Raw genomic sequence first — 27286 nt, 5'->3', positions numbered from 1 at the left:
TGTAGGACAGAGCTGAGACTTGAATTCCCTGAGAGGACCCTTCTCCCTACTGCTCCACGATGCCTGGAAGATGTTTGGCACCTTTCTGGGCCGGTGTTAGATGCAGGCAGCGAGTCTGATAAAGCCTATCTAGGTGTCTTGGCCTATGATGCAGAATGCTAACTACTGTGGTACATTAGGGCGACAAGGAATTGTCACGCTTCTAGAGACTCTGCAGCCTGCAAAGCACCTTCGAGCACACAGTCCCCTTTGATAGTGAAGGACTGTCCCTGGTTCAGGTGATGGCTTTCTTGGCAGATTCCCTGCCGTTCTGGAAGGAAAAAAAAAGCACCCATAGCATCGCAGTGATAAATAATGTTCTATCGGTGCAGCACTTTCCCAGGGCAGCAGCTGTGGTCCTAAAGAAGCAAAGATGAACCTCTGGGTCCCAAACTGAAGTCTGGAAGGGGGGTCCCCCAAAACGGAGCCAGAGTAAGGATCAAGAGGCAGCAAGAATGGGGACATCTCACCACCATGGAGGCAAATGCTGATGGGAGCGTGCACAGTAAAATATTTTATTACGAAGCAGAATTACTCCAAAGACTGATGGGCCCGCTTGCGAGGCCCACTCACATTTATGAAGGTCATAAGTTACAGACGCCCAGCCAGCTCACAGGAGTGCAGCCGGCACCTTTTATGGGTGAACCTTCCTGCAGTATATTAAACTCTCCAGGAAACAGACAAGGGGTTTATGGCAAACGATAACTTTAATGCCTAGAAACCATTCGGTGATTTTGGGAAGATTATTCGTAACAAGGGCAAGATGCTGAGTTGTTTCCAGGCACCAGGCCCTGGCTCTCCTGCCTGCTCACACCAAGACCCCTCTCCCTGCATCCCAGCCAGAAACATGGACCCTGAGTCCCACCTGCACTGAACAGGACTGTGCGGAGGACAGACTCTTATGGGGTGAAAATAATTCTATCCCAAAGAGAAGAAAGTGCCTGTGGGGATCTTTAGGTTGCAGTGAAGACTGTCGTTGGAAACCCATCAAGGACAGGGGGCCAGGAGACATCTAACATCACTGCAACTCGTTACAGGTAATAAAGGGGGTACCTGTATGAAGTTACCCGCTCACTTGGAGGAAGTCATAAAAAGGACCAGGCTAGGGTCATCTTGAATGCTTTGCTCTACATGATTTAGAGGAATCCGAGAGGGTCCTCCCCACCAAAGTCTGATCACGCCGACTTGGTTTATTCCCTGCCCTGCTCATGAAGCCGTGGAGCTGGAGCCGATGGGCATCATCAGCCCGCGGAGGGGTTGCTGGAAGCTGGACCAGCAGATCTGAGTGAGGAGGAGTCTGCAAAAGCATCCAGTACAGCAGCTCAGAGGGGCAGCTGCCCCTGCCTGTGGCATCCCTCCTGGGGTCGGGGTCGGCAGGGGCTAGACCACCGGACTAGGAGTCAGGTGTTGTGGGTTTGAAATCACATCCTGGGACTGCAGACATGTCATGGCAGCTCTCTCTACCTCCGTTCTACTGTTTGTAAAAGAGATGGATAAGATGCTCGCTGGAGTCCTTTGTCTTCATCATCTCTGACTGGGGGTTCTTGCCTGGGCTCTGGCTGAACATGCCCTGGAGGCACTCAGATGGTGTTTAGTTTTCCAAGTGGTATTTAGACTTTTTTGTTTTCCCCATGGACCTGCTCTTAAAAAGCACACTCAGATCATTCTTAGGGACTAAGCATCAAATTTCTGCATCACAGGAGGGGAAGGGACAGAAATGGGAAATGCAGAAAGTGCCCTGTAGTGAAAATACAGGTCCTGGATTCTAGATCTCATGGAGCCATGAACCAGCCATGCATCCCTTCCCACGCTGAACTCCCATTTCCTCCTCTATACACTGAATAGCACCAGATAACAACTGCTTCCATTTATGACTGCTTGCTATGGACCAGCCACTGTTCTGAGTGCTTCACAGGTGCAAATTCAGTTCTATGGGATAGAGATTCTCATTATACCTATTTTACAGGTAGGGAAATCAAGGCACATAGAGGTTAATAACTTGCCCAAGGTCTTACGACGAGTAAGAGGCAGAGCTAAGATTTAAAATTCAAGCAGCCTTGCTTCAGGATCCCACATTATGCCGCTGTGATTTTTTTCAGGCTGAATAAAAGTTCTAAGAAAACAATATTGTTCTTCATCAGTAGCTGTAGATTCTCTTTTAAAGCAGTAGCAAAGGTGGCTGCCTTTGCAAGAGATCAAAAGGCAAGGCAGCATCGGAAAGTGTCTTTTAACAGAAAGTTAAAAATATAAATGGAGAAGATCTGTTTATATCTTTTTCTTTCAGAAATTCCTTTTTCCTGCCTCCCACCATGTAAAAGGAAACATTACACTTTCTGCTCTCATGACTAAGGTGACAAGGGTTCTAGAAGAACCTTTCAAGATTCTCAGGAACATTCAGATGGGGGCCATTTCACCTAACTCAGACCATATGGAGGCAAGCAGGTCCTCTGCTCTAGCTCAGCAGTTCACGAGCACTTGTGTGTTTATGTATCATCTACAAAGCTTCTAAAATGTTCGGGTTCTGTATCTTCTTCTAGGAATGCTGATTTAATTGTTATGGGGCAAGTCCCAGGACGCTGTTTTTGTATCAAATGCCAGCGGAGGTAGTTGGAGACCACGACTTTCTGAGAAACACTGTTCTAAGGTATCTCCAGGTATTTTAGGAGACTATTTGGGGAGTTAGGGACAGATTAATGGGGATAGAGCATCTCCCTGTCTTTGAAGACCTCACCGTCCAGTTAGAAACCCCAACACAGAGCATGTTACAATGCAAGGTGGCCTGGGACATTCCACCTTCCCCCAGGCTGTGACCCTTTTGATCCCATCCACATGACTCAAGCTCCACCTCTAGCACCCTGGGACATGGGCCCATCTCTGGTTCCTGGAGTCCATAACTGGTTGCTGCCTCTCTGCTCTCATGACCTTCAGCTCTCAGCACTGTCCCAGGCCTCCCCTGCAGCTCCAGGACTGGGGTGCCTGATGTCTACAGAGTCAGTGGAGGGGCAGACATGAAGCCCACTCTACTCCCTTTCCTGCATGTGAGTGCAGGCTACAAGGGCCACTGCAAAACCATTTGTACCCCGAGGGGCAACCTGTAGCCAAGGTGGGTGCTTCCTGGTCACCTCTGCTTAGGGAAGGAGTCAGGCAGATGATGACTTGTTTCTTTCTCTGATTTATGAAGAAGTTGTCCTTCCAGTTGCTTACAGAAACTTGAGTGTTCCTTCTTGCTTTCCTCCACTGCATGTAACTCACACATGAATGACACGGCCCACTGTGCAGTACAGATCCCCCCTCACCTGGCATCTGAACCACACACCTGTGCCCACAGGAAGCCATCACAGTTTCCACACGGATCTGACTGTGGCTGGTCTCTGGTTAGCTCTAGGGCATCTCTTCTCCCATCATGCCTTCCTGTCTGTCTGTCTTTAGTTTCAGATCCACCATTCCTTGAGGGCAGGCGCTGATATCTATAAACCTCATTGTGTAATGCTCACTCAGGCTCGCGTGGATGTGGGCGTGGGACACAGACATTGCTCCCAGATGAGGCTCATTTGATGCTTACTTAGGCCTGTGAATCCACCTGGTATATGTTGAAGTGTCTTAAAGCAAGTCACAGACATGGGAATGGCTTTACTTTGTTGGACATCCTATCATTTCACCTTAGTCTTGGCTGTTGGCTTGGAAGTTGCGCTAGTTCATGGGATTTTTCACACTGGGCCCCTGAAAGCTTTGGGATCCTCCCGAGGTCCCTCCTCTGCCCCACTGGCCCCACCCCAGCCCCCAAGAGCAGGCAGGGTGAAGGGGCTCTCGTGCAGAGACTGACCAGGGCTCGAAGACCCTCCAATCCAGGCAATTCGCCTTTCACTTGTTCACCCACATCTGCTTTCCAAAGCTTTTCTTGAGGAAAAGTTTTTGATGCTTTTAGGAATGTTTGAAAATCACTTAACTTTTCACAATATCTTTGATGTAAATAATCCAACAGGGTGTTGTTGTTCCTACTGTTCTGCTACCCAAAAGGTTTGCTTGGTATTCACTAAATCCTTGCCAAAAATATTTAACCAAATGGGGCTAAGCCCATCACCAGAGACCTCATGTAAGTTAATAAAAGTGAAGGGACAGGTGAAGTACTAAGTGCATAAATATTGCCTATGACGAACATTATAATTATTATTAGAAACTGTCCTCCATTGTTAGTATTAGTCCCAGAACGTGTATTTTTGACTAGAGTTTTTCAATAAATTCATATACCTGAATTCCCAGCCAATTCACATGTCTTTGTCTTGCTTACAAGGATATAATTTTAAAAACTGTCAAATGTCTTGCTTTTTGAAACAGACATATACAGTATTCTCCTGATCTGTCGGTTTAATAATCATAGTAAAATAAGGACAAGAATTCAGGGTGTATAAATCCGTGCTGATCCCAGAGATCACTCCTTTCTTTTTTAAGTACTCATCATTGGCAAATTCTCTATTTGATAATCTTCCTTAATGGGACACATCTATTTTATTAGTGTGCAGTTTCCAGTTGAATCTGGTTTTTTCCTTACCGAAAACTTGAATTGGATTTTATTCTTTCCTACCTCATATTTTGTATGGTTTCTCAAAGATCTTTATTCTGTGTGGAGTAGATCTTTATTCTATGTGGAAGCTGACTATTTTTTTTTAAGATTTTATTTATTTACTTTAGAGAGGAGAGAGAGAGAGCAAGCACAGAGGGAGAGGGAGAAGCAGACCCCCGCTGAGCGGGGAGCCCGATGCGTGGTCGATCCCAGGACCCTGGGATCATGACCTGAACCGAAGGCAGACCCTTAACCAACTAAGCCAGCCAGGTGCCCCAGAAGCTGCCTATTTTCTATCAAAAGGAGAACAAAGTCCTCTCACATGGACCTAGGCACTGGAACTCCTGTAGAGAGCTGAACTGTTCTCCTACCACCTGCACAACCGATTTGGGCTTTCCTTTCGGCTTTGAGGATCCTCATCCTTGAAGAACAATATGGGAGTAAATGAAGAGTTAGAAATTGTGTTTCATCTTTGATCAGGTGTAAAGGAAGGTTTGTCAGGGTCCAAGTGTCCTGCAATTGACCCACGGCCACATAGAATGAGACCAGTGAAGTATCTCTCTGAGCATCAGTGGAAAACTTCATCATCCTCACAAATGTGGGAAAAGGAGCTCCTTAAATTCTGATATGTCATCTTTCCTGGAATATTTTATTTCAAAAAAATGTATGATTCTTTCATCTCATGCAAAATTGCACGTGTTCCTATAGAGGCAGAGGCAGAAGCAATCCTTGGACTTTTCGTTTCAATATGCCTGAATAATCTCTCTAGAAAAGGCATTCTAGTATCTAAGCCTAAATTCCTATTACTAGAGCTTTAGATTTATGCCTTCTTGTTCCTTCTTCCGTGAGTTGGGGGACAGCTCACAAAAACTAATATTCACTCTTACGTGATATGAATCTGCTTCATCTAAAGCAACAATAGATACTGGCAATCTGCTGGGTGCTAAGAATTGTGCCAGACACAGTGGGATGAGCGTGGCCATAGGATCAGATGGTGCTGCCTTTAAATCCAGAGTTGGGCTTGTAACCGATGCTTAGCCCTGGACAAATGATCCGCTCCTTGCAATCTAAGTGTCTTCATCTGTCAAAACGGGACTTTTAAATTCTATTATACCTATTTCACAGGACTATTTTTTTATCAAAGGAATATGGTGTGAAAATAGTCTTTCTCAAACTTTGCTGCACACTGGAATCACCTGGGAATCTTAAAATGCTGATGGCTAGCTCCCACCTCTGAACATAGTGAATTAATTAGTACAGGGCATTAAGAGTTTTAAAGCTTCCCCAGGTGATTCTAATGTGCAACAAAGTTTGGGAACCACAGCCTTAAAGTACTAGACACAGAGCAGGCATCTGTTAAATATGGACTTCTTCTTTCCTTTCTCTTTAAAGAAAGAGCATCTAACAGCTTCCCAGAATACACAAGCTGGGTGTTCTATTTTCTTGATTGAATTGAACGGGATGGGTCATTCTGGTTGGAATTGATGGCTTGAACAAGCCCTTGACCTCTTGGGGCTGACATTCTCATGGAGCATCTTTTCATGTAAATATTACTTCCAGAGTCATCCCTCAAGTTTAGGCTTTTGAGTTTCCCAAAGAGCTGCAGACCTTGCTCCTTTCTTAAGTGCTCCTCTCTTCAATCCCCCTTCTCTGCTCTCCCCTCCTCCCCCCGCCCCCCCCCAAGTAAACACACCTCTGGCTAATACCTATTTCTAGCTTCCAAGTCCCTCAGACCGGGGAGAGCTACTATCAGGAGGAAGAGGCACTTACCAACAGTCTGTCACAGTGGAGAGCCTGCACCTGCCCCTGACTCTTGGGGTAATTCGCTATTTCTGATTGTCATTGACCTGCAACATCTCATGAAGTTGCTTCTGGGACAAATCCTCCCTAATTTATGTAGGTAGGTGCATAGGAAAGATCTGAGTGGCTTCCTCTCCAATACCAAATTGCTTTCTGGGAGGTCCTTTTGCCATTGTCTTAAACTGGACCCAAGTTAGGGATGGTGACTTCTAAAACCCAGGCCACAGGGCAGGTGGATGGTGCCAGAGATGGCAGATGCTGGCATTCCACTGGACTTCAAGCTCCAAGACAGCTCCCATGGCAGTGGTTCTCGGTAGAAGTAGAAAGGATTACCTGGAAACTTTTCAAAAACATTCCAACTCCTCCACCCCCATTTTATTATATTCTGGTTGGCTGAAAGGGAATCCTAGTATGTGTATTTGGGCAGAGAAAATGCTTCTCCACCTAATCAGTCATTGCAGCAGCGACTTCATTATCACCACATAATTAAGATTTACAGATTTAGTGGTGAAATATACCTGTCTCTACAAGCAGTTCTTTCAAGTGTCAGTTTGATCATTAGAGTCACAGGTGAAGCTTTTACAGAATACAGATTCCCAGGTCCTGCTCGACCTCTGCTGAGTCAGAATCTTTTCAAATAGTGCGAGAAATCTATAATTTGACAAAAGGCTCAGAGGTGATTGTGGAATCAGCTAGGGCTAACAACCACTGCCACGGTGAGTAGGAACTTGGAATCTGGACTCAAATGTGGAATAAATCTTTATAGAGGTAGCAACATCCAACCTAGCTCTTAAACTAACGTCTTGGATGCCCAGAAATAATAATTGAAGGTCGCCATAACTGAGCACCTATTCTAAGTAAGTAATGCACAGGAGCTTTGTACATGTTATTTCATCCTGTTTTCACGATCATCGATGTTATATTGAAGTTCAGAGACATTAAGGCTGCATGAAGCAGAATCCATGCTGAGACCCTGGTCTAATTCTAAAACTCATGCCTATTTCCCACCACGTTCTGCCCTATCCCATGAGGGGTGAATAGATGAATTGCCAATATTACAGACCTTTCTTGGGCCTTAGTCTCAAATGAACAGTCAGCTGCCACCTCCTGCAGACACCTGAAATTAATACCCACTTAATCATGTGCACACAGATGAGAACAGAACCAATTTCATGTAAATGCCTGTGCCGGAGCTTTTGGGTGGCCAAAAATGATCAGATGTCCTCTGAATTTTAAGTTGTAAGCACACATTTTCTTGCAAGAATGTATGGAGCCTTAGACCCAGGCTGGTTAGAAAGGGCTGGTGTGTCCAGAGATTAAGGGGTGAGATTTAAAGTTGGAAGAAGGTGGCATTAGGAAGGATTCTAGTGTGGAGTAAACTGCTTGCTCACCCACCCGTGCTTTTTTCCCTAGACAGTGTTTCATAAAGTAGACAATCTTAATGGCCTTGAGCGGCATTTTACGATTAACCACAGGTCCCACGTATTGGTCTACACATGAAAGTAGACATTTGGTGTTAAGATCCCTAGAGGGGACAGATACTGTCAGGGAGGCAGATGCTAAAGTCAGAGAGCCAACTAAGGGAGGAGGCCAGGAGCAGGCGAGGCCCCTGGGCCTGTTGCTCCAGGGAGGAAACGACACTGGGCTTGGCTGGGTGTGATGAGCTCTGGGTTCATGGGCCATGGTTGGAGATAGAAGGCTGTTAGGGGCCATTAAAGCACAGTGGGCAAATTGTGAGAACTTTTAGTCGCTGCAAATGACCAGTCCGCTCTGGATACTGTAATCAACCCATATCCCAACTTAGAGAATCTCCTGGTTTCCAGGTGTAGGCAGAAGAAGAAGGTGTGGAGGGGTTCACACAAGCCTGAGGTATTATTATCAGATGGTTAAGCGTCTGCCTTCAGCTCAGGTCATGATCCCAGGGTCCTGGGATTGAGCCCCGCATCGGGCTCCCCGCTCGGTTAGGAGCCTGCTTCTCCCTCCCTCTAGTGTTCCTCCTGCTTGTGCTCTCTCGCTCTCTCACTCTCTCTGTCAAATAAATAAATAAAATCTTCTAAAAAAAGAAGAAGAAGAAGAAGAAAGTGTGGATCCACAGCTCTCCCTGTCTCTGCCATATGCACCTGCACAGGTACACATGAGCACGCGCATGCGCGCACACACACACACACACACACCACCTCCCTCACCCAGCCGCTACTTTTAGGACATGCCCTCATCTCCAGATTTTAAGATCCCTAAGGAACCCTGATGTGAGTGAAGATTCAGTACCTCTTTAGCCAAAGCCAAAGCTGGAGTCACGTGATGTTTGCCATGACCAGTGGTTTCATCGGGGAGTTTAGGAACAGATGAATGAGAGTCCAAGGGTAAAGGACACATCTTCAGGGAGGCAGCTGTCTGTTCAGAGATGCAGGCAGGCAGCAAGTCCTTCCAACAAAGGACATTCCTCCCTTTTAGCTCATTCCTGGTGCTGTCATTGATCCAGAAACTGAGTCTTAACGGCTCATTTGCTGAGAAGTACATCTTCCCTTGACTGGGTAAACGGTGCCCACTAACACAGTGAGACATTCACAGGGAATGTGTCGCCTCACATTGCTTTACCTGTTAAAAGGCCCTTACTTCATTTTAATTAAAAATAGTGAGCACCTATAGCTGGGAACATGCCACCGAGTTTACTTGTCCTGAAGAAAGCAGGTTCACAGACTTGATAACAGATTGGGAGCAGTGGTGGGATGAAGGGGAAAAAAGTGGTTCAAGATAATGTCCTGAGTTAGGCAATAGAACTGAAGGCATGTGGTTATAAGGTGGCATATTGCGCCAGTCAAAACTGATTTTCCAGGAGGACACTCACTCTCTTATTGACCCTCTTCTTCCCCACCTGGATCTTTCATCTTCACCTTCCACTGCCTTCCTTCCACCCCTGCTGGCCCCTTAGCAATCTGACCCTTCCTCCTCATTCTGCTCACTGTCTCCTTATAGTTCCCACCATTAATGCTGTCACTAATAATAATACCTCAGGCTTGTGTGGACGGCATCCCCAAATTCCTCAAAACACCTCTACGTAGATCATCTCATTTTTCTCTGCAAAACAACCCTCCTCTTTCACCAAAAAGTCACATCCACAGCCTTGCTTTGAAAAGATAAAACACGAAGACTGGTTTTTGGCTGCTTCATTTGTGTGTTTCTTTCTGTTCATTGTTCTAGAGTCTTGGTATATCTGCCTTATCGTTGCTTATTTTAGATCCTGCATGACTTACTGACCTAGTGCACAGCATGCCCGAAGCGTCAAGAGCTAAGAGGGCCAGAGCCTAGTGATGACGTTCCTCACCAAGGGGTGGAGTTAACTGTCCCAGAAACTTCCTGACAATGGAAGGAGCTCCCTAAGGAGGCAGTGCCTCCCTCACCACTGGAGCTGTTCAAACAGCAACAGGATGGCTCTTGTAACTACTGCAGAGTAAACTGGTGGTTAAAGTAGGGGGTGAGATGGAAATCCCACATACTTCCTGTCAACTCCTCTGATTTGCCTGTTACAAGAAAGACAGGGCTTCATTAAAGCCGATCCCACCCACAAGAAGTTTTCCAGCAAAGATTCTCTGAGGATCATATTTTAAATGAAGCCTTCTGTGTATTTAAATTCTGATAGGCCCTTCCTCCTCCCTTCAATGCAGCGTTGAGTAGAATTCTTCAGACTTTTCCTCCCATTAACATGACACCGTGCCCACCAGGTCTTAGAGCAAACACCCTGTTCACAGCTTTTGAAGGAATAGGGCTGAACTCCTCAGCCAGAAGCTACTGAGGCAGGAGAATCAACTTGCTCTTCATGCCCTTGGGCTGGTTTCTTCTCCCCCTGCCTTTCTTTTTAAATCTCCTCTGGCATTTTAAAAATGATTCCTCAGCATCCTCCCAGGCTTCTTCCCCAAGCATGATTTGGTCTCAGAGAATGCAAACCATTTCAGTGTTAGCCTAAGGAAGCATTTCCCTAAGTGGGATTAGAGCAACACTTACTCCTAATAGGTGCTTCAGGGAAACAGGTCCTTGTGTTCAGTATTGCAGTTTGTCCTCTTTGGAAACCTTCAGTGGGTATTAGCATGTTGAAAGTTTTGAGAAATCCTGCACAAAGAAACCTGTTTCACTTGTTAACCCAGAGTTCCCCAAACTTATTCGATATGGAAACTCTTTCCTAGAACATTCATTTTGGAGGGGAAGAGGAGAACTGGCCCCTGGAAAATGAGTTGGCACCAGAAATACCTGCCAAATGTGGCATGAAGAGGGCAAAAAGGTCCTCACATCATTCATGATCAGAGGGATATAGGGTTGGTTTCTGGAATACGCACCATTTGGATTGATTTGTGCCTTGGTGCCCACTTCCGCCTCCAGCCATATTGACACAAATGTTGGGTCTTTCAACACCAGCAAGTCCCTGGCACCTCCCTTGGGAATCATCTTTGATGCATGCTGTTGACTTGGCTCCAAGTCACCATCTGGAGCAAGACGACCTTCAGCTTCAGGGCTGTGACCAGGTCATGTCTGCAGTTTCCTCCAAGAGTAAGTGTATTTCATCCTCCAGCACCAGGGCACAGGTCCTGCAGCACCTGGAAGAGAATGATAATTCTATCACGGCCATGGGATGTTCCCAGTAATTCGGTTGGCAGGAGCGAGGGGCCCAGAGGCTCTCTTCACAAATCTCTAAGTCAACTGGCCATGCAGATGCAGGAGCAGCACCAGCTGTTTCAGAGGCAAAGGCCATTCATCTTCTGCCTTTTATTCTTTTGTTTCTGGGAACCTGCAAGAGTTGATGTCTCTGCCACAAGGCATTACCTGCCCAGGCACTCAACTAAGGTTTCGCAGGGGACTATAGAATGTGCTAGGTGCTTTCAGAAGGCTTCCACATGGAGGGCCAGGTTCTTTTATGCAAAGGGCTTAGGATCATGAGGGTTCTGTCTTAAAACAGCTCATGGAATGCAAAATTCCTGTTCTGCAGTTTGTGTTGGCACTACTCGATATAAACCAGGTATTTCCAGTGCCCAGCACTGTTCTCAGAACTGAAGGAGGTCCAGAAAAAGGTACAAGTTGATGGATCTGACCTTCTGGTTAAAAAGTGCTCATAATACCTAGGAAGGCTTAAGAAGGGAGCACTAATTGCCCCCCTCCCCGATAATCTCCATTCTCCCCTGAACACTCAAAATAACCATGAGATCAGCTGGAAAAGAAATCTTGCCTGTTTAAAATGGCTCTGCTTCTCCACGTGGATGTTTAATAGATACCACACACTCACCATGCCCAAAGCTCAACTTCTGATCTTCATTCCCAGCCTGTGCATTCCCAGTCTTCCTTGTCACAGTTGAAAGTAACTCTATCCTTCTGTAGACAAAAGTTGTGGAGCCATTCCTGAGTCAAGTCTGACTGCTCTCTGTTGGCAGGTGTATTGGCTCTGCTTCCAGAAATAGCCAGAATCTTGTACCCTTGACCTGTTACACCCTTATGTAGGTCACCTTCCTCTTTTACCCCATTTACTGCCACTGTAGCCTCCTGACAGGTCCCCAGTTTCTGATTTTACCCATCTGCAGTCTATCCTCAACCTAATGGCAGGAGTGATTCTTAAAATTTTAAGTCAGAAATTTTAAGTGTCATTCCTCTGTTCAGAGCACTTCACTGTCATCCCCTCTTACTCAGAGCATAAGCCAGAGTCCTTTGGTCATCTACATGGTTCTCCATGGGCTCCCCCATTGCCTCTCTGATCTCATTCCCTACCACATTCCTCTTTCCTTCTGCTCCAACCATATTTTTCCAAAATCCCCAAGCATGAACTTCCTCAGCACTTAGTAATTGTTCACTGTCACTTTTACCTGGAGACTTCTTTTCTCAAACTATCTGCATGGGTCAACCCCTTACCTTGCACAGGTCTTTGCTTAAGGCTCTCTGACCACCCTGACATAAAGCACTCACAATCTCCTTCCACTGCTTTATTTTTCTAGCACTTACCACCATCTGCCATAGTTTATAGTTTCCTTTTATGATCTTTCCCACACCCACTAGCATCTAAGTTCTTCAAAGGCTGTTTGCCTGTTTGATTCACTGTTTCATGGACTAGGGACAGACACATGGAAGGCGCTCAACAAGTAGACCACCCCAAGGCAGGGGCTACATATATTATCTCATTCAATCTTCATTCCTCTGTTAAAGGTGAGGCATTTATCAGATTTAGAACTTAAATAATCAGATTTAGAACTCAACCTACCCACCTCCTAAATCCATGTCCCCAGACACACCACAGTTCCCTTGTGAATCTCCCAGGGCAACCAGAGCTATCAGGATTCAAAGGAAGAGAAATGGGTTGTCACTGAGGGGGACCTGGGAAAGATTCACCCATGAGCTAGAATTTGATGTGGACCTTGGCAGATGACACATTTCTGTTAGGTAGAAAGAGGGTGGCATTCCAAGCAAGAAAAGTATGAGGGCACAGAAGCAGAATAACTCAAGATTTGTCCACCCAAGAGTGACTTAGAGTGGGTAAGCTGCTTGTCCCAGGTTGCCCAGGACATTACTGGCTCTGCACCAAAGATCCTATGTTCTGGGAACGCCCTCAGTGCTAGGCAAACTGGGATTGTGGGTCACTCTATGGGACAAATGTATCTGTTTTAATAGAATGGAGTGTTTGTGCACATTGTTGAGGAAATGTTGGGAATAACAGCAAAAAATGAATTTTGAGGCTGGGGGAGAGTTTGAAGTTCATGGTGCAGGTAAGGGGCAGCCTCTGGAAGTTTTTGAGTAGAGGCCATTGTGTGGAAACAGAACAAGCCCACATAAAACAGGAAAAGGCAATGTGAGCCTAATAGTGGCAAATAAAATATAGCATTGCATGGGGGTAGACCATGGATGCCAGAGTAGCTCATAGCAGAGGAAGGCTGATCAAATCTAGACTCAGTTTCCCCAAGTTCTTCCACTTAGCTGCTCCTTCTTGAAACTGGCACTTTTCTTCTCCTTATAGTTCTTCAATCCGTGCTAACATCTGTTGCCAACATGAGCTCCTGGGAGTGGATGGAGATTGTCACCCCCCATGCCTTGCATCCAAAAAGAACTTAGGGACACAGGGAAAGCCTGTCTTGGCTCCATTTCACATTTTCCCATCCCCTAAAACTTCATCTCCTCCAGCATGGACCCACAAGCTGCTTTTCTCTAGAGTGTCAGGGCTTGTGATCAAGATCCTCTAGGATCCCTACACACTTTGCCGCTATATTAGCACTTTTCATCATGTCTTTTGGGAGTCTTACACTTACTAATTTAGTGGAAAGTCCTTATTGAAAGAAAAGTATGAGTGCAGTGCCCATGCGTATTTAAATAGATGAGAAAGAAGTACCAGGGAGCCTATAAGTGCCCTTAATCCTTGGAGATATCCAGGATCATCTATGAAAATTGCACCAAAGGTAGTGATGTTGGATAAAAACAACCAAAATAAGTGCATGTGATAGTTTCTTCCTCACTGTGGTGTGTTTAATATCAAGTACAACAGTCTTGCCATCAGAGGTCCTCAGCACTTCATGAACCAAACGGAATGGGAAGTAAGGCCTCCAGCAAACTATGCTCAACAGAGATAAACACACTAGGGTTCTGGGTGGAGCTGAAAATTGCCCTCTGCTCCCACAGATATTCTGGCAGGAAGATCGTGTGCGCACGTGCACACACACCCTCACCCACACCCCTGTTTCTTCTTGTTCTATTTCCAGAATAAATGAAGAGTTTTGTCTTAAAAATACACTGCTTCCAGAAATAGCCAGAATCTTGTACCCTTGACCTGTTACACCCTTATGTAGGTCACCTTCCTCTTTTATATATAACTGGCTTCGGTGCCTAGGAAATTGTTTTCAGTTCTTTTCAGGAGTAAAGTCAGGTTTTGCCCAAAGGTCAGAAAGCTCAACCTTCCTAGCTGTACCTCAGAGCCTCAGAGTGAGTTTTCTGGATGAGTCGAAGACAGTGCCCTGCAACTGCAGCTGGAAGGAAGCTCTTCTGGTGGAGCCATGGTCTGCACGATGAAATGGGTAGAAATCAGCCAAACTCACCCTCAATCACACAGTGCTTTTTTGAGTCAATAAGGATGGAAACAGAGAAAAGAGTCTCTGGTGTTCTATTTGACCACGTCGGCAGTGTCAGAGTAGACCACTGCACCCTTCTTTCCTCTTTCTTGCACATTCTCCTCATTTTAATGTTAATTTAGATTTAGATGAAGTTGAATTCTGGATACCTCAGTTATTACCTGTGTGAACTGTGTGAGGGCCAAGGGGAGGCTGTCCCCAGATGTTCCACTTTGGTATATTGATTATTTTGAATTTAAAGTTACGTAAGAAACAGCCAGTGTAAGAGGAACCCTCTTACCTGCCTTTGTCTCCAGAAAACAGGAAATAAATCTCCTGTGGGAAAGGTGTCTTCCCTGCACCAGGAGGAAAAGAGACATCCTTATCACCAGAGACAAAGAGCTCAGAGCTGAGAAGGCTGTATAAAAAAACCTTGTTACTTTTACTAATTTACCAAATTCTGTTTAGAATTCCTTACTAACTGAAGCTCCCAAACATATGTTTTCTTTGTCCTGTCAATGCCTCACAGATTTATTTTTTCTTTGTCTAAAATGCATTGAAACTGTCTTAGTCATTCCTTTGGGTCTCGATTTTATTATTGGTCCTCTGTGCATATGCAATTAAACTATTTTTTTCTCCTGTCAGTCTGTCTCATGCAACTTCATTATTAGACCACCTAGAAGAATCTTGAAGGGTAGAGGAAATTTTTTCTTTTCCAACAACTGGATATTTTATTTAACTTATAAGCTTAAGTTTATTTGTCTGTAAAACAAGGGAACTCCTTTCTTGGTAATCTGAAAGTTGCCATAGGGTTGTTGCAAGAAGTTACCAACAAAGTGCTTAGCACAGTAAGAGGTCATATACCGTAAGAGGTAAAACAAGGTAGCTGGAGTTATTATGCCTTCAGCACTTTCTCCATTTTCTTGCTTCCTCTACTCCTTCTTCTCCTACTGACTCGTTTCATACCCCAACTTCAACTTCCAACCCTGGGAGGGCAAATTAATGCCTGTTTTCACCTACCATTGATTGATTTGTTAGATGGGCTGCCCCACAGAAAAATTCTTAGGAACTTAACTGGATTTGAAATTTAAAACTATCTCATATTCATGTGTAGCTTAGACATTGCTTCAATCTGACTAGTTCAAAAAACATTTTTTTTTTTTTTTAAAGATGGATGTATGTTTAAAAAGCTCACAAGTTCTCTTGGGCACCAAATGGCTCTTTGGAAAGAATTCTGTGACAAGTTAAGTGTAAATGAACCAGAAACATAGAGATTAAATTCCTCCTGAAATACTCCTGGGTGTGGGAATTAAGGAAAAAGCAATTGCAAGATGTCTCCCGTTTTGCAGACCTGCATTTAGCTGGCTTCCCTTAAGGATGCCTGCTGAGCTGTGGGAAGAGCTGGCTGGCTCAGTCCGGCCTCCAGGGTACCTCCAGAGCCATGGGGTTACTTTCTCCCGGGTGGGGCAGCAGAGGTGATTTGATGGAGGTAACTTTCATTCCAGTCGCTCTTCCGGCAAAGCTCCTCTCTGGGGACCTCAGATGGCACCTTTCACCATTGTTAAATTCACTTAAGATAAAAGCGACACCAGGCAAATGACAAGGGAAGAGCCATTAAGGGATGAGCATAAGCAGTGACTGACAGGCAGGCTCTGCTGAACACTCAGCTGCCAGCCCAGCCTCCACTGGAATCACTCCTGAATGCCTGCCCAGCCAGCGCTTGACAGATACAGGATGCAATCCAAGCTGGTGGGCCTCAGCCTTTGTTTCCCAGAGCTTCAGCCTCCAAGTCCTTTCACCCACACCCATCAGCCCTCTGACCCAGGGACAGCACCAGCGACCACACTGAGAGGAGATGCTTGCCTGGTGAAGGTGAGAGCCTACCCTCTGTCTTCCTCAGGTGGATGCCTACAGTTGGTGGGCCATAGAGTGTGAACAAGGAATCCACTCATATTGCAGTTAGGAGAGATGAAGACTGAACTCAGCCAATTAGGAGAACACATACTCTGTCAAGCTTCTCTTTCCTCCAGTTGTTTTTTGGTCTTAATTTAAAGTCATGTTGGCCGTGTTGATCTTTTCTTGGGATGGTGTACAAGGGGACCCATTGGGGCTCTCCGCTAGGAGATGCTCACCACCCAGTATCCCAGGAGTCTTGCAGCACTGAGTCTTATTGAGTTGCTTGCTTAATAATTTTTATTAAGGCGATTTATTGGAAAATATTTGAAAAATACAAAAAATTAAAAATCCACAAAGAAAAAGAAAAAGAACAATCATTCAGAAAACTCACGATTGTTAACATTGTTGCAAGGTTTTTGCTCTTCTGTGCTTTCCTTTTCTCGTCTATAAAATGAAGACAAGTACAACACCTACCTCATGGAGTTGTGAGCATTCATAAGTTAAAAACATGAAGCAGTCAGAAGAGGGCCTAGGGCGCTGTAAAGACTCAACGAAATAGTAATTGTTGTTATCAGGCTATGATTTTCACCAACCTTGATTGCAATTGCACCTCCAATAGATCAGTGGTTCTCTGCCTGGGGAGATTTGCCCCCAGAGGACATTTGACAGTATCTGGAGACATTTTTCTTCACAAAGTAGGGGAGGGGTTATTACCGGCATCCCATGAGTAGAGGTCAGGGATGCTACCAAACATCCTGCAATGCACAGGATGGTCTCCACAACAAAGAATGATCTGATCTCAATTGTCAGTAGTGCTGAAGTTGAGAAACCTTGATCAGGTTAAGCACATATTGTGACAGATCCCAGCCCCTGCTTGCTCACCTTGAACTTCAGCTCTCCTTCAGGGAATGTCATAGTCTTTTCTGGGGGTCCTGGGTGATGGGGTCTTACATATGCTTAGGAACATGCCTCTCCCCCACTCCAGCCTCCTTTCCACATGTGCTGCTGCCCTCCATGACATGGATGCGCACCGCTATACTCTGCAGGTGCCATCCTGAGCAGAGTCGGAGGCTGGGGGTATGGTGGGCCTGCGGCCTTATCCCAAACCTCTGAAGTCTTGTTACCTAGATCCCAAAGTGGCCTCATGGATGCCCAGAGGCTGGCCGTTTTTACCAACACAGCCTTCAGCTCCTTTCCCTCACTTCTCTCTCAGTTAAGTCTCGAAACCAGACTCTCCACCTGAGTTTTGGAGCAGAGCCCATGTCACTGAAATCATTCTCATCTCCTTTTCTTTCCTTCTCCTTGGGTATCTCCATCCCCCAAACATCTTTCCCTTCCATCAGCCCAAAAGATAAAGATCTCATACATGTCACAGAAGTCTTATCAGCTCATGCAAACAGATTCTCAGGGGCAGTAAGCCAAGGGGGTACATATTTCAGCAATACTTGCTAGTACACACAAGCTTACAGATACATAACTTTTTATTTATTTATTTATTTTAAAGATTTTATTTATTTGACAGAGAGACACAGCGAGAGAGGGAACACAAGCAGGGGGAGTGGGAGAGGGAGAAGCAGACTCCCCACAGAGCAGGGCCGATGCAGACCTGAGCCAAAGGCAGACACTTAACGACTGAGCCACCCAGGCGCCCCGATACATAACTTTTAAATCAAAGTTGTGATTTTACCATTTCCTTGTTCCTTAATATTGAAAATGAGAAGATAGTGCTGTACTGAATAGCGTTATAAAGCAGCTTTGTACTCTTGTCCACTGATTTTCTTAGGATAAATTTCTAGAATATAACTTAAGGGTTGTGAAAGAAAGGATTTAGGAACTTTGTCTTAGACAACAACATCTGCCTGTCATAAACACATCAGAATAGCCATCTAATACCCAGCATGGCTGGGAAAGCGAAGTACTTAGTCATTGGAAAGTTCTAGTTAGTGAAGAATTCCCCCACCACCACCCGCACTAATATCATATGTGGAAAGATTCTTTCTAAATAATATACCTGACACTAAATGACACAGAACAAAATTCCCTTAATAATTCAATAATTATCCCTTAATAATTCAAAGGGCACTCATATTGTTTCAAGGTCATTAATACAACCTCATTTCTCACTGTAGAGTTTCAGATGATGTGTGTAGAAGCTCTTTGTAAGTGACAAACACACACACACAAAAAGAAATATAAAGGTTTATTATTTCAGTTTTTAAATGGGGAAAATCTGTATTGACCAGATTCACCAAAAAATGACATACCTTGGAAACTTCTATTTTGGATAAGTGTCTGACATCAATTTGTTTATCTGTCATTTACCCCTTCCTCATCAAAGCAAAATAAAGAATATGTAAAAATTCCTTTTGCTTCAGGTTTTGTATTATATTCCAGATGAATATGTTTACCATAATCTCGGTATCTCAAAACATTGTTCAGTCATAAATTCTTCCCTGTCTGCTCCCAATAATAAAAATAGGATAAAAAAAGTACTTTCTACTACATGTGCCTTCATTAAATGAGGAATCTATAGGTAAGCCCAGTATTTCCCTTATCTATCTCTTGTAGCCATGAACTTGGGCAAGTCAATTATCCTTTCTGGAATATGTTTTCTTCATAGATAATGAAAAGACAGTGATTTCTAAGACCTAAAACTTCTGTGATTTTATGATTTAGCTTGCTCCTTCTGAATGATTTGAAATTCTGTTCTCTAATTTTCTTGAAAAAAAAATCTTGAGCTAAATAAAAACAATTTTCTTGGAAAACAGGATGTTGAAGGCAATTTTGCCAGCATCTTGGAATGTTGGCCAAAGCCCCAAAGCTGAGAACAATGGATGAGAAGTAACTCCCCATTTTAAAGAGAGGAACTAGAAGCATACTACCAAAATGTGCTCAAAGGAAACAGGACCTGCCCAGCACCCATCAGCCCCATCAATGCCCAGCAGTAAATATAAGACCAGTCTAGAGATTCAAATGGATGACTGAAGAGATTCATTGAAAGTTTTTAGACTAGCAGGGAGGACTGTGATATCTCTTTTCTCCATTTACTTTCCTTTTCAAGGGTGCCTTCCTCCAAATCAAGTGATGGGGACTCAAGAGAAATACTCACAGAGGTGGAGAGTGCATGTGAGAAGCACAGAAGTGTCTCTTACTGCCCCCACTGGATATTTAGGGTCTCTCACTGCCCCCACACCTATATTCAGCTCCAGGGCTGAAGGAGGGAGATGGGGTGAAACAGTCCTTCTTTGAGATTCTATGTGAAACTCACGACTGGGGCCTGGTTCTCCCCCTTGAGTTCAGGAGACGAGACCAGCTGCAGCCATGCACAATGGTAGGGTGAGGAAAAAGAACAACAGTGAGGAGCTACATATATTAACACCCTTTGGGCTGGCAAGGATGAGCAAGTTTCCTATGGCCAAGTGGATCCTGTGGGAAGTCCCTGGGCTTCAGTTACCATTCAAGAAGGCGCCCTGTTGGGGCAAAAGTTTTTCAGCAGTAAGAGGTAGGAGGTAAACAACCTGACAGCCAAGATTAGCCGAGAGAGGATTATAGTGGTACCAGTGACATAAAAGTCTTCCCCTCTTTATCTAATCACCCTTCCCCCTGCTCAGACCTCAGGATATGCAGAAGGCAAAGTGGGAAGGTGGCGGACAAAGAACAAAAGAGCCTATCATGCATTTTCCTCAACTGTAGGTGCTTGATGAACAGGCACGGGTTAAAGAGAGGAAAGAAGTTATGGACTGGATCTGAGATTAAAGTTTCTTTTTTAGGGCGCCTGGGTGGCTCAGTTGGTTAAGCGACTGCCTTCGGCTCAGGTCATGATCCTGGAGTCCCGGGATCGAGTCCCATATCGGGCTCCTTGCTCAGCAGGGGGTCTGCTTCTCCCTCTGACCCTCCCCCCTCTCATGTGCTCTCTCTCTCTCATTCTCTCTCTCAAATAAATAAATAAATAAATATTTTTTTAAAAAGTTTCTTTTTTAAAAGATTTTATTTATTTATTTGACAGAGAGATAGAGAGCACAAGTAGGCAGAACGGCAGGAAGAGGGAGAGGGAGAAGCAGGCTCCCCACCGAGCAGGGAGCCCGATGTGGGGCTCGATCCCAGGACCCTGGGATCATGATCTGAGCCAGAGGCAGCCGCTTAACCGACTGAGCCACCCAGGCGCCTTGAGATTAAAGTTTTAATGTTAGACTGGATTGGACCTTTTCCTTTAAGGGGAGCAATAATTAGACCCTATTTATAGCAGAAAGTAAACAAATACTCCAGGATCTGCCTAAGATTCTACGAAGGGATGGGAAAAGGAGGTATAACTAAGCAAATGTCATGAGTGGTGGACTCCAGCTGAGTCAACATGAAAATACCGTCAATATGTCTGGGAATAACTGTGTGTTCAAGGACCACTATGTTTTGTTTGTGTGTTTTTATAGCTGAGAAAACCGAGACATGGACAGTGATCCTTTAACCAAGACTCTGCTTCACCTATCCTAACAGTGTGTGGTTGTTTTTTTTCAGAACACATTTTTCTCTTCTATGGCCTTCTTTATTTTCACAACCAAAATATTGCTCTAAAGCAATAATTCTATAGTAACAGAAAAAATCAGTAAATGTCATTTCTTCATCAGATATATAGAGGAAGGTTTAAGACAAGGTAGTGAAAAAAATCTATCTATAATAATGTTATATTTTAACCACAGAATTGTTACTTTCAGTGACTTCCTTCTTCAGATTTAACAAACAAGCAATGACTATTCCTTATTTAGTTATACCTGTATAAGCTATGTAGAAAAAAATCTATACTTTTCAGAGAAATTATGTTATAAAATTGGGTTCATGGAAAGTTACGGCCTTTGAAGATAGACAGACTTGAGTTAAATTCCTGGCTATACCACTTACTGACTATGTGACCTAGGGAAAACCATTTGGTCTTTCTGGACTTCCACTTCCTCATATGTAAAAGGGGACTATTAATATTTATTTCATTCAATTGTAATGATTAAATGAAATCACATATACCACGCATTAACCCAAAGAACATGGACAATAAATTTGTTTCCTGCCCTTCCTCTGCTCCTTAGTCCTAAACACAAGTTTGCCTAATTTTATTTATTCTAGTTTGATTGATTGATTGATTTTTACATATATTTATTTTTACATATATATGTATATATGTACACACACCTATATTCTACTTACATGGATTTTCAATAATTACAAATGTAATTTGTAATCTTCATTACAAGTCAAAGAGAAGCATAATAAAATGTTTAATGACCTCACCACCCCCAATCCCAGCCTCTTGAAATACCCAATGTTAATAGTTTTGAGGGACACTCTTCCATACTCTTCTCTTTGCTCATACAAACATCCTTTACATTCACTCTGAAAATTCCTTTTTTCCCTTAAAAATATATATTTGGGACACATCTCAGGTCAATACATGTAATTCATGTTTATTCTTTGGTGTAGCTATATAATATCCCAGAGCCTGCTGACCGTATTTTAACTTCTTTTCATTGACATTTTGGTTGCTTCCAACTTTTTCAACCATAATGCTGCCATGATGATTACCCACAGAGGGGAATCATGCCCACTGAGATTTTCATTTACAGAGTCTGTAATCCCTATCGAGGAACTGCTGAGGCAGTGTACATTTTTTTATAGGAATATGTACATTTTTTTTTGAGGGAGTGAGAGAGTGAGTGTGGGCATGTGCTCGTGAGTGCATGAATGGGACAGCGGGGAGGGGCAGAGGGAGAGAGAGAAAATCTTAAGCAGGCTCCACACCCAGTGCAGAGCCCACATGGGCTTGATCTCACGACCCTGAGATCCTGACCTGAGCCAAAATTGAGTTTGATGCTTAATGACTGAGCCACCCAGTCACCCCAGGAGTGTGTATATTTTAATATTAATAGGTATTGACCTATATTGTAAATGTATTGGGTAAGTTCATTATATAAAAACAAAACAAAACCAACAAATGACTCAAAGAAACAAAATTCAGTGAATTCTATAAAGCAAAGGCAACTTTCTATGTACCAAGCCTTTAATTTACTTGTTTGGTAAATTAAATTGCTTTTTCTTTGGGAAAAAGAAAACTTTCCATACCAGAATGGGTGTGGTGAAGGGCTCAAGGGAAGTTTAATAATGCATCGTCAGTTTAGTGTCCAAGGCAGAGCTCTGGTCCTCTGAATCATTTCATTCCCTCTGGCCATCAGCTCTTGTGAGTGGGATGTGAGCTACTTGCTGCACTGGAAACTGCTCCTGATGTCACCATGCTAGCTTTTCCCATTTAGAACAAATCCAATCTCTGGGTCACTAGAAAGTCACATGTCACACGTCACAGACTGTCAGCTTTTGTCTCCCATCACTCCTTATTACTTAAGGGTGTTGGCTGAGATCCCAACATCTTTATTTCTTAGGGAGTTGGAAGCCCGGGCAGCTTCTGTACCTTTCCCTCTTCTTTCTTCCATATATTCCCTATATTCCCTATATCCCTCTACTGGGTCATAGGCTTTTAGGAAGTTCTTGCTCAGAATTCTCTGATCTTTGGAGATCTGGATTCCAATACTGATAACATTAATACCACTGGGATTAATGCGGAAAAAAAAAAACCCTATCTATGTCTTCATCCAACTCTGGGTGGATATAATATGAATTATATCCACCCAGAATATAATATGGCTGGAGGGGAGGAGCAAGATGGTGGAGGGGGAGGAGCAAGATGGCAGAAGAGTAGGAGACCTAATTTTCGTCTGGTCCCAGGAATTCAGCTAGATAGGGATCAAACCATTCTGAATACCTACGAACTCAACAGGAGATTGAAGAAAAGAATAACAGCAACTCTCTGAACAGAAAAGCAACCACTTTCTGGATGGTAGGGTGTGCAGAGAAGTGAATCCAAGGTGCTATTTGGGAAGATAGACCGCAGGGAGAGGGAGCCTCCTCAGCCACTACCGACAAGTGATAGAGCAGCGGAGCACAAAATCGGAACCCTCACTGGGACAGTGTGGTCTCAGGACCCTCGGGGTCACAGAAAGACCAGGGGTGCCCGAGTGCGGCAGAGCTCCCAGGTATTGGAGCAGGGTAGCCAGCTGCAGAGACAGAGCCAAGGAGTGGGCTCTCAGCTTGGGGTTGCCATAAACCATGATCCCCGGCATAGTCGGGCCACTGCTCTTCCAGCAGGGATCCAAAACGGCAGATCCAGGGAGACTCCCCTTCCTCCCCCGGGGAGGAGCAGCACAGGAGCGCACTGCAGGGATCTGCTGGGTTTGGAGACTCCACACAGGGTCGTGTGCCAGAGACAGAAATGCTTGGTCACAGGCTGGGTGAGCACAAAGTGCGGCCAGAGACCAGGGAGATGGGAGTGATTGACTGCTTTTCTCTGGGGGCTCACTGAGAAGTGGGGCCCCGAGTTCTCGGCTCCTCTGGGGCAGAGATTGGGAGGCCACCATTTTCACTTTCGTCCTCCAAAACTGTATGGAAAGCTCACAGGGAACAAAAGCTCCCAAGAGCAAACCCCAGCAGATTACTTAGCCGGACTGGCAAGGGCGGGGCAATTCCGCCTCTGGCAAAGACATTTGGGAACCAAGGCAACAGGCCCCTCCCCTAGAAGATCAGCAAGAACAGCCAGCCAAGACCAAGTTTACCAATCAATGAGAACGGCAGAACTCCAGCACTAGGGGAATACTGCACATAGAATTCATGGCTTTTTTCCCATGATTCTTTAGTCTTTCAAAGTTAATTTTTTTAACTTTCTTATTTTTTCTTTTTCTATTTTTAAAAATTTTTCTTCTTTCCTTTTTCAACCAACATATTATTTTATCAATTCCTTTTTTAAAATCTTTTTTAATTATCACTTTTACAGTCATATTCTGTCCCTTCATTGTATTTAACTTTATTTTTGTATATATATATATAAGTTATTCTTTCTTTAAAATTTTGGGATACAGTTTCTCCTAACAGACCAAAATATACCCTAAATCTAGTGTATGCTTTGTTCTAGTCTCCCGCCTGATCGCATTCTCTCCTTTTTTTTTTTAATTTTTCTTCTTTCTTTTTTCAACCAACTTCTTATCAATTCCTTTTTTAAAGTCTTTTTTAATTTTCATCTTTACAGTCATATTTCATCCCTTCATCGTATTTACCCTTATTTTTGTATATATATGTATACATGTTTTTCTTTCTTTAAAATATTAGGAAGCAGTTTCTTCTAACAGACTAAAATACAACCAAATCTAGTGTGTGGCTCTGTTCTATTCATCAGCCTGATCCTATTCTTTTTTTTTTTTTTTTTCCCCTTTCTTTCCCCCCAGTTTCGGGTCTCTTCTGATTTGTTTAGTGTATATTTTTCTGGGATTATTGTTACCCTTTTAGCATTTTGTTTTCTCATTCATCTGTTCTTCTCTGGACAAAATGACAAAATGGAAAAACTCACCTCAAAAAAAAGAACAAGAGGCAGTACCAACTGCCAGGGACCTAATCAATGTGGACATTAGTAAGATGTCAGAACCAGAGTTCAGAATGATGATTATAAAGATACTAGCTGGGCTTGAAAAGAGCACAGAAGATACTAGAGAATCCCTTTCTGGAGAAATAAAAGAACTAAAATCTAACCAAGTTGAAATCAAAAAGGCTATTAATGAGGTGCAATAAAAAATGGAGGCTCTAACTGCTAGGATAAATGAGGCAGGAGAGAGAATTAGTGATATAGAAGACCAAATGATGGAGAATAAAGAAGCTGAGAAAAAGAGAGATAAACAACTACTGGATCGTGAGGGGAGAATTCGAGAGATAAGTGATACTGTAAGATGAAACAATATTAGAATAATTGGGATCCCAAAAGAAGAAGAAAGAGAGAGGGGGGCAGAAGGTGTATTGGAGCAAATTATAGTGGAGAACTTCCCTAATTTGGGGAAGGAAACAGGCATCAAAATCCAGGAGGCACAGAGAACCGCCCCCTCAAAATCAATAAAAATAGGTCAACACCCGACCTGTAATAGTAAAACTTACAAGTCTCAGAGACTAAGAGAAAGTTCTGAAAGCAGGTCAGAACAAGAGATCTGTAACCTACAATGGTAGAAACATTAGATTGGCAACAGACCTATCCACAGAGACCTGGCAGGCCAGAAAGGACTGGCATGATATATTCAGGGCACTAAACGAGAAAAATATGCAGCCAAGAACACTATATCCAGCTAGATTGTCACTGAAAATAGAAGAGAGATAAATATCTTCCAGGACAAACAAAAACTAAAAGAATTTGCAAACACAAGACCAGCCCTACAAGAAATATTGAAAGGGGTCCTCTAAGCAAAGAGAGAGCCTAAAAGTAACATAGACCAGAAAGGAACACAGACAATATATAGTAACAGTTACCTTACAGGCAATACAATGGCCCTGAATTCATATCTTTCAGTAGTTACCCTGAATGTAAATGGGCTAAGTGCCCCAATCAAAAGACACAGGGTATCAGATTGGATAAAAAAGCAAGACCCATTGATATGCTGTCTGCAAGAGACTCATTTTAGACCCAAAGACACCTCCAGATTTAAAGTGAGGGGGTGGAAGACCATTTACCATGCTAATGGACATCAAAAGAAAGCTGGGGTGGCAATCCTTATACCAGACAAATTAGATTTTAAACCAAAGACTATAATAAGAGATGAGGAAGGACACTATATCATACTTAGAGGGTCTATCCAAGAAAAAGATCTAACAATTGTAAATATCTATGCCCCTAACATGGGAGCAGCCAATTATATAAGCCAATTAATAACAAAATCCAAGAAACACATTGACAATAATACAGTAATAGTAGTGGACTTTAACACCCCCCTCACTGAAATGGACAGATCATCTAAGCAAAAGATCAACAAGGAAATAAAGGCTTTAAATGACACACTGGACCAGACAGACCTCACAGATATATTCAGAAAATTCCATTCCAAAGCAACAGAATACACATTCTTCTCTAGTGCCCATGGAACATTCTCCAGAATAGATCACATCCTGGGTCACAAATCAGGTCTCAACCAGTACCAAAAGATTGGGATCATTCCCTGCATATTTTCAGCCCACAATGCTTTGAAACTAGAACTCAATCACAAGAGGAAAGTTGGAAAGAATTCAAATACATGGATACTAAAGAGCATCCTACTAAAGAATGATGGGTCAACCAGGAAATTAAAGAAGAATTTTAAAAATTCCTGGAAACAAATGAAAATGAAAACACAACTGTTCAAAATCTTTGGATGCAGCAAAGGTGGTCCTAAGAGGAAAGTATATAGCAATACAAGCCTTTCTCAAGAAACAAGAAAGGTCTCAAATACACAACCTAACCCTATACCTAAAGAAGCTGGAGAAAGAGCAGCAAATAAAGCCTAAACCCAGCAGGAGAAGAGAAATAATAAAGATCAGAGCAGAAATCAATGAAATAGAAACCAAAAGAACAGTAGAACAGATCAACAAAACTAGAAGCTGGTTCTTTGAAAGAATTAACAAGATTGATAAACCCCCAGCCAGACTTATCAAAAAGAAAAGAGAAAGGACCCAAATAAATAAAATCATGAATGAAAGAGGAGAGATCACAACCAACACCAAAGAAATACAAACAATTATAAGAACATATTATGAGCAACTATATGCCAGCAAATTAGACAATCTGGAAGAAATGGATGCATTCCTAGAGACATATAAACTATCAAACTGAACCAGGAAGAAATAGAAAACCTGAACAGACCCATAACCAGTAAGGAAATTGAAAAAATCTCCCAACAGGAGCCCAGGGCCAGATGGCTTCCCAGGGGAATTCTACCAAACATTTAAAGAAGAATTAATACCTATTCTTCTGAAACTGTTCCAAAAAATAGAAATGGAAGGAAAACTTCCAAACTCATTTTATGAGGCCAGCATTACCTTGATCCCC

The sequence above is a fragment of the Mirounga angustirostris genome, unplaced genomic scaffold (genome assembly GCF_029215605.1).
Source record: "Mirounga angustirostris isolate CCGP_5_RB_7025 unplaced genomic scaffold, mMirAng1.0.hap1 SCAF_6, whole genome shotgun sequence".
NCBI classification, from domain to species: domain Eukaryota; kingdom Metazoa; phylum Chordata; class Mammalia; order Carnivora; family Phocidae; genus Mirounga; species Mirounga angustirostris.
This window is presented reverse-complemented; position numbering follows the sequence as displayed.